At 41.7% G+C, this 6247-nt stretch overlaps 1 long non-coding RNA gene across 1 annotated transcript; it reads right to left on the reverse strand.

Annotated features, from left to right (window-relative positions):
* Nucleotides 1–220: 220 nt before the first annotated feature.
* On the reverse strand, nucleotides 221–2863 carry LOC147420754 (uncharacterized). Its single transcript, XR_015187030.1, has 2 exons — nucleotides 754–2863; nucleotides 221–590 (listed from the first exon to the last, which is right to left on the reverse strand). It is a non-coding gene; the product is annotated as an uncharacterized LOC147420754 (long non-coding RNA).
* Nucleotides 2864–6247: the final 3384 nt, after the last annotated feature.

Here is a 6247-nt window from a genome sequence, read left to right on the forward strand (position 1 = left end):
GAGCAATGCAACAAGGCTGGCACTAATTTGCCAACGGCGGCAATGCCAGAGAGAGAGAGAGAGAGAGAGAGAGAGAGAGAGAGAGAGAGAGAGAGAGAGAGAGGGATTTGGTTACACTTAGTCATAGAAACATAGGGAAATGGTCTCATCTGTTGCACGAGTGTAGAGAGATATAGGGACTCAGAAGATGGAAAGAAACCAGAAAACTGGCAAGTGAATAGGACAAACAATCCCTTCTCAAAAGAGACGAATAAATTAGTCAATCTCTTTGCCTTCAAACCTTTTTTTAACGCGATATGTAGTCTGGAGTCTGAGCTACCTTGGTAGCCTATATTCTTATCTTGGGGATTGGATAAGAGATTTTGCGAAAGGGTTTTGCAACTTGAGATGCTTAAAACTTTTTGGGCCAGTGGTCTCGACACAGCATTTTGTACATAAGGATGAATGCAATGTATGGTTAGGCAGCTTGGGAGCATGGTATGCAATGGCCTGTATTTGCATCTTGCAGCTAGTGGTTTCAAATATCAGACCACCATCATTGAAGGACCCCAGCAGGCCTCCATCCTATCTTAATGTGACGCTAACTCTCCCTGCATAAAAAAGGAACCCAGGAGTTAAACAGACGACATGCTAAACTAAACCTCACACAACCATCTGGGTTTTCTGCTTCCAAAGTGAGTTGGCCCAAAAAACTACCTTAGACACAACAATTTAAGTTCAAATCAACAGCGGTGAGTTACATTTTGGACTTACCTCTTTCTTACCCTCGTAAAGCATCCCAAGCAGAAGCGTATTCGTCCTCAATGAGGACGAGTAGAATGAGCCCACCATTGTGTAATGGAGTAAGATTTGAAGCTATCGCCATGCTGTCTGCTTGAAGCCAGATCTAAATCCTCTCTCTCTCTCTCTCTCTCTCTCACACACACACACACACACACACACAACACTACTGGTCCTCCTCCTACCTTGCGTGTAAACGCTCTGCTGCTTGCTCCTGCTCTCGACCTCGCAATGGTAGAGGTTTTCTTCAACAGCAAGTGCATAAACCAACGCTAATTTTTACAACCATCTCTATTTTTATTCATGGGTCGAAGGGGAATCTGAAAATAGCCTCAAAAAGCCTAAAAACGACCTTAAAAATGTGTGCCCAATTTCATAGGCAACACGCCTATATCACTTGCTCCAAGCAGGCAGTGCCAACAAACTACTCCTAACCTACTAGCATTCAAGCCATCTATATATACACTATGTATACAACGAAAGATAGAAAATGCATTGACTTCAAAACATAGTACCACTATTTTACAAGAGATAAATTACAAACAATTAGCACTCAAGCTCTATGAGACAAGCTCTCACTTTCTTTTTTACCCAAACAAGATTGAATCCAAACCATACGCCTTTAAAGTCACACTTCACTAGGGCATTGAACGCATCTCTACATCCTTCACCTAGAATTCCTATCAAAACCTTGTGCACCAATACGACCTCTTACATGACATTGGCAATGAAACACATGCTTGCCTGTACTACTAAATCAAATTTTGCATGATCAATAACATTTCGAGACAATAATCCAGCTTATGTAGTAGGGTATATACATAGACAATCACAAGAATGTGAAAGAAGTTCAAAATTATGCACCTCGACTCCTCGAGCATGTATTGCGATAAGTTCATGACGGATGTTGGTGGAGAACAAAGGGGATGGAGATTGCAATTTCATGAACTCCACCCAAATCGATAATTTAGGCAATTGCTAATGGCATGTCCGCACGGGCAAGGTTTAACCCCAGCCTGCTAACGCAAGCCAACTATGCCTTCCTCGTTCAACTCTGCCGTAATTGATAGAGTTGGAAATCGCGTGCTTTGTCTCTACCTCTTTTAGTGAGTGAATTTCCTGCACACAAAATGGTTCCTGCTTTTATATCCTAGACTCCAAAATTGCTTATGCACGACGGAGTAGCACCTCCACGAATGCGAATCTGCTCAAAAATGAAGTTGTTGTTCCTCTACCCTTCAAAATAAAAAAATACCCATGTAACAAAAAGAATGGAAAAGACCCATGTGAAGCTCTTAAATGAAAGCACCCCGAGAAAAAAATTCAATCGTTCAATGCTTCACTGGGCAAAAATCAAATGTATGCCTAAGGTAAGGCTTGTTGTAGAAGGCCGGAAAGTTTGTCATCTTCGGCTTGTCTAATTATCCACGGTCCACAAATTATAATTGCAAAATTTAAATGATTTGGATTACCTTTACTTCTTTACTAATAGAAAATCTTCAAAATCCAAAATCCAAATGTTACAGGAAGATTTAGAAATTTTCTCATGTAGGAAAGAGGAGTCTTTTTCAATGTTTTTCATAGAATGCATAACAGCATGAGCTTCTGCCCGAGAGACACCACATATCTAGCTAGGTACGATTGGGGGCAAGGGACCGCCGGCCGGTGGCTCAAAGAAACTCATGATGTTGAGGAATTTGTCCAAAACTTCTTGTGCCTGAACTCCCCCTTGTTGACGTAGCAACATTAATCTGGATTCTGCAATCATAAAAGCTTCAAAGAGCGACTTCAGTGAATTGCTTGCAGAGAGCTTACCTTGGCATATGGTTTGCGCGAGAGAGAGAGAGAGAGAGAGAGAGAGAGAGAGAGAGAGAGAGAGAGAGAGAGGCCACACGCCTTTGCCACACGAGATCCATGCAGCAAGTGTTAGTCCCATAGCCTTCTGCTACAGCAAGCGCCATGCAGCCCAGGTTTTTTGCTTTTTTTTCCACACACTATCATGGGTGTCGTCTGTAAAAGGCGCATGGCCTCTCATGTGTTTGAGAGAGAGAGAGAGAGAGAGAGAGAGAGAGAGAAAGAAAGATGAAAAAGACGCAGAGACGATATATATATATATATATAGCCATTAGACGGGCTTCTTGTACCGCAATTTGTACTAAACTTGAGCTGTACTACCGACTTTCTCAACACCCAAAACTTTTTCCCCCATGAAAAGGGCATACTTACAACTTTTCTGCCTTTTAGATCTTTCTACATACTTTTATTTTTTTATTTTTTTTGGGGAAGCCCCATCATGGGGATCTATGATGGGGAGTTAAGCCTGCGGGATGCAAGATACATTTGGCCGTCTGATCTTAAATGGACGTGTTCGAGTTTATCGTTTTTGTCTCAATTTATTTTTTCTTGCAAGAGCTTTGTAGGTTTTTGTTCGGGCTTTAGGGACAACAAAACGCACTCGTGCACGTGGTTAGCTTGTCATGTTGCCTCAGCCTAGGTGGCGGGTTCAAATCGGAGGAGGGGGGAACATTGGCTGATGCATTTTTGTTTGAAGTCTATTGTCCTCAAAATTTGTGTCGGTGTTTGAGGGCCATAGATCCATCATGGTGTACCCTATGCCCTTGTCTTGTGTATGTGTGTGTGTGTGTGTGTGTGTTTGGGGGGGGGGGGGGGGGGGGGGGGGAGGGGGTCATTTTTAATGTTTTAATAGTGAGAATCGAGAAAGATCCCCTTTGACAAACAAGAAGGAAAGGAAAAGGCGGACATGCATGGTGTGGATAGTGCACAGAGTGGCCATTGTTGGAGAGAAAGTAGGTGCCCAACAAGGATCAACGTACGAGGACGAGTTGAATGCTATGTGTAAAGCAAGGTGGACACGAGGTGGTGTCACCATGCGCTAGCAAAGGGCAGAAGGTAAATCTACTTTTTTTAATCCATATACGTGGCAATGGAGATGACGAAGTTGGCAGGGTGGAATGGTCAACCGGGAAAGCAATCGCTATTTTTCTGCGTGTTGAGCTCGAGTCCTGTTGATGAGCACATGCGGTTTCATCCCTTGGTGCATCGACCTTAGGTTGCAAGGGAATCTTCATTGAATTCCGCATAAATTTGAAGGAGTTGCCCCTTTATACACTAAAATATATAAAATTCTACCAGTTTTCTTCAAGAAAAACTTAGAATCTTGGATTTTGCAATTGTAGCCAGCTACAAATACATTAAAGGCCAATTTTGTGCGAACACCGCGCAACTCCCACTATTTAAGCACCTTTCGGGGGGGAGGGGGGTCACTCTTTAATTACATGACTATCACTTGAGTGTAGCAGAAGGGGTTATTAAATTATGAGCGCACTTGAATGGGTTATTAAATTTCATTTTTGGCCAAGAAGGCCATAGGGGGTGGTAGAGAACAAGTGCAATTAGTCTTTGCACCTCTCACCGTCCCCAATAGTCACCATCACATTTACTTTGAATGAGAAAAATGTTCGAATGAAAAATGACTTGAAAGTGTGTGTGTGTGTGTGTGTGTGTGTGCGCGCACATGCATCTCTCTCTCTCTAATCTCTCTCCATTAAAGTGTTGGGAAAATTTCAACCATACAAAATTCCCTTTCTTGAATTTGCCAAGAGGAAGTTTTAGAAAATTAGAATTATTTTTTTAATTTTTACACTATTTTGAGATGGAAGTTGTGCTTTTCCCCTTGCTCTCAACCAAAATTTTTGAAATAGAAAACGAGATAATATCAAGCTGAGACACATTTTTCTTGAGCACAGACAATCAACATGTCAAATGTGTTCTAACAATCACTCAATTTATTACAGCAAAAAATGTTGCCTTCTCGAGGCCATTGTAAAGTCTTCACCTTGTTTCTCACATTTTCATATATAGAAGGATACCATAAAATGGAGCTGGGAAAAAAATTATAGGTTGAATAAGAAAATGGTACATTTTATTCGTAAAAATTTCACAGATAAAGAGTTTTAGAAATAGTCCTTGGAGGTATGAGCGATATACACAATTTATACATAGTGGAACCCCCCCCCCGGCCCCAGTTAAGCACGCACACAAATCATAGTTGAACACTTTTTCTAAAATCTGAGTCCTTGCTCAAAAGAAACCATCTTTTTTGCCATGTTATATAACTAGTCAAACGATCAAATTTCTGCGGTATTTAACAAGATTTATAACTAAAATGGCCAATTTTGGACCTTGAAAATTAAGTTTTTATGGTGTAGGGAATGATCCATCAGTGACCATTCCCCATAATCATTGCAATCGCATGGCGACCCATTGAGGAGCCGAGAGCCATTGTGGGAGCAATGATTCCAAAGGAATGGTCACAAACGGCCATGAAGTGTTGCTAGGAGGGGGGCAAGGTATAGAGAGAATAAAAGTTCATGAATTGTTGTGCATAGTGGCTCACCTGTAGAGATTGCATAAGACAAGGTGCTTCTTATTTCATGTACTACTTGTCGTACATTGATTGTGTGCTATCATGATCATTCCATATGTTGAACTATTGAATGTTGCTTGATATTTCCAGTGGTGATGTGCCATGCAGTCATTTGCAAATGGTTAGACAACATTCTGTCTATGGATGTTGCATGCATCTAGGGGTTGCAACAAGATTTGGAAGTAGAAATGACAATGGATGGAGGGCTATGATGCGCCGCTCCCCGACTAGCAACCTTGATAGAATTACAACTGAGATTTTTGACTAAAATAGTCAATTTTGGACCTTGAAAATCAACGTTCAATAAAATTACAACCATGATATGTTTTTTAATTGGATGTACTAATCTGAACATGATAAATTTTGATGCAAATTGAGCTTTTTTTTGCGACACACCAGAGGGCCGATAGAGGAAAGTGCTTATCCCTTCCAAACATTAGCCATGTTACATGGTCGGGCAAGGGCCATGTACCATCGGGCAAAAGCCATGCGTAGGCATTATCATGGCCCCACCTAATTGATGCACCACGTGCTAGGAACAACGACGAGAACTTGTAGCAACCAACTAGAAGCCTCCTCCTTGGGTGACCCACCCTAGGATGAGGATGCACTCAAGTGTCCAAGGGCAAGAGCCCTAGCAAGGTGAACACCAAGTGTTCACAAGGTGTCCCTCTAGAGTGTGACCCAACAAGGGATTTGAACCCACAACTCATAGGGTGAGAGGCCAAAGCCTTGCCATTAGACCAACTCTTTGGGGATGCAAGTTGAGCTTTTTGTACTACATATCGTTGAAACCTTTTGATTTGAGATCTGGTTCAAACTATGTTGATGGGATTACTTAAAGCTCTCTCTTTCTCTCTCTCCTGAAAAAGGAGCTGATTTTTAGTGCTTGAGAAACCCCCTAGGCAAAATCTGAAGAGACACATACAACTAGCCACATGGGCATTAATAAAAAAAACTCTAAGAACTAAAAAGACTAAGGGAGGAATCGTCTTCTCTAAGGAGAGTAAAAAGTGCTGA

The sequence above is a fragment of the Adiantum capillus-veneris genome, chromosome 28 (assembly GCF_014529385.1).
Source record: "Adiantum capillus-veneris isolate H3 chromosome 28, ASM1452938v2, whole genome shotgun sequence".
Lineage (NCBI taxonomy): Eukaryota > Viridiplantae > Streptophyta > Polypodiopsida > Polypodiales > Pteridaceae > Adiantum > Adiantum capillus-veneris.